The sequence below is a fragment of the Pteropus alecto genome, unplaced genomic scaffold, assembly GCF_000325575.1.
Source record: "Pteropus alecto unplaced genomic scaffold, ASM32557v1 scaffold7, whole genome shotgun sequence".
NCBI classification, from domain to species: domain Eukaryota; kingdom Metazoa; phylum Chordata; class Mammalia; order Chiroptera; family Pteropodidae; genus Pteropus; species Pteropus alecto.
In genome coordinates this window covers 10,333,180-10,335,654 of record NW_006494614.1, presented here as the reverse complement: position 1 = coordinate 10,335,654, position 2,475 = coordinate 10,333,180, and positions in this window count along the sequence as shown.

Genomic DNA, 2,475 nt, shown 5'->3' with positions numbered 1-2,475 from the left:
TATGGATTTTTGAACATTAATTTTATATCCAGAGACTTTACTGTATTTGCTTATTGTTTCTAGTAGTGTTCTTATAGAGTCTTTAAGGTTTTCTATATAGAGAATCATGTCCTCCACAAATAGCTACAGTTCAACTTCTTTGTTTCCTATTTGGATGCCTTTTATATCTTTCTCTTGTCTGATTGCGCTCACTAGGACTTCCAATGTTACATTGAATAACAGTGGTGACAGTGGAGAGCCTTACCTTGTTCCTGATCTTAGAGGGAAGGTTTTTAGTTTTTCACCATTAAGTATAATGTTGGCTGAGGGTTTATCACAGACAGCCTTTACTATGTTAAGGCACTTTCTTTCTATATCGATTTTGTTAAGTGTTTTGATCGTAAATGGATGTTGTATCTTGTCGAAGGCTTTTTCTGCATCTATTGATATGATCACATGATTCTTATTTTTAATTTGTTTACGTAGTGTATCACATTAATTGATATGCATATATTGAACCATCCCTGTGCCTCTGGGATGAAGCTCACTTTATCACGTTGTATAATCTTTTTAATATGTTGCTGTATTCAGTTCATCAGTATCGTATTTAGGATTTTTGCATCTGTGTTCATGAGAGATATTGATCTGTAGTTTTCTTTTTTTGTATTATCTTTACCAGCTTTTGGTATCAGAGTAATATCGGCCTCATAAAATGAGTTGGGAAGTATTGCTTCCTCTTCGATTTTTTGGAAGAGTTTGATCTCCAAGGTTTTCTACCAGAAATTTTCTCTCAAGGTTCTCTCTCAGAATTAGGCATAGGGGTAATCGATAACTATATTAGTTATCTATTACTACGGAACAAATTACCCCCAAACTTAACAACACTTATTATCTCACAGTTTCTGTAGGTCAGAAATCTAAGCTCGCTTAACGGGAGGCCACTGACTCAGGGCCTGTCATAGCCTTCAATCAAGCTCTTAGCCAGCGCTGTAGTCATCTCTGGACTCAGTGGGCCACGATCTACTTCCAAGTTCACTCACGTGACCGTTAGCAGAATTCAGTTTCCTCCAGGGTTCTGGGGCTGAGGGGCTCAGGTCCTTGTGGGCTGCTGGCCATGGACACCCATTACTTTCCACATGGGCTTCTCCACAGGGTTACTCAGAATGAAGCAGCTGGCTTTCTCCATAGCAAGAGCTCTGACAGAGAGGAGGAAAGGAAAGAGAAGAGAGAGAGAAAAAGAGAGAGAGAGAGAGAAGGTGCCCAAAATAGAAGCCAGTCCATCTCAGAAGTGACGTCTTATTGCTTCTGCCAAATTCTATTTATTAGAGGCAAGTTGGTAAGTCTAGCTTACATTCAAAGGAAGGGGTTGCAGAAGGGCATGTTTAGCGGGAGGCAGGGATCTGTGGGACCTGTCAGAGTCAGCCAACTACAATAACTAAGGGAGAATCATCAAGGAATTGCCTCATAGTTGGAATCATATGACGCTATTTATCCATTGGTTCATTTATACAACAAATATTGTTCATTGCCTTCCATGACAATGCCTTACATTATATGCTCTGGGACAACAAAGACAACAACTAAGAAAGTTCTTGTCCCCATCTATATACATTTGCTCCCAGTGCAGTGGAGGTGGGAGGCTGTTGGAATCACCTGGAGCTGCTTCCCAACTATGTGTGCCCTGAGGGCGCTCTACCCACATGGTTTCTAATATGTCTAATATGCTTTCCTGCTAAAAACTACAAGGAAGACAAAAGCTTGGACTGATACTCAAAGGACTGTAAGATAAAGTGGAAACATGGAAGGACTGTATGAGGGTTCTCCTGTCCCCAGACTCAGAAGTGTTGCTCCTAGTGGCTGTCCCTGAGAGATGTTATTGGAAGAAACAAGTTCCAATAAAAAACCAAAAGGTGGCTGCTTCCCTACCAAACTTCCAGCATACTCTCTATTTTATTTTCTTCTTTTATCATTTTCTGTGTCTATTTTGTCCCACCAGATGGCAAACATCATTGAGGGCAGTGTCTCCGTCATATCTATGTACCTCCCCCATCCTCTCCTCCACTCCTCCCCAATGAGTGTCCCCTTTCCAGTCTCCCCCTTTAGTGTAGTTAATGTTTTGCACATGGTACATGTTCAATAAATTGTTGTTAACTTAAAAAGTAAAATAAAAAGAGTTACAAAGTACTACAGGAGATTAGAGGAGGTAATATACTCAACTGAGAATATTATTTGAAATCTTTCCAAGAAAGAGATAGAATTTATATTTGGTTTCCTTTGAAATTCATTTTTGCCAGCAGCTTTGTCACAATCCCTGCTGGGAAGTAAGCTCTTGTTTAAAACACCGTGGGGTCTGAAGAAGGCAAGGGCTGCTCATTCCTTCAATTGTAAGCATCCATGGCCCTTGAAGTTTTCTGCCTCTCTTTATCTTTCTTGATGCCAAGACCCAAGGGGAAAATGGTGTCTTCATCAAATCCTTGTACTGTGTGTTGTGGGGCA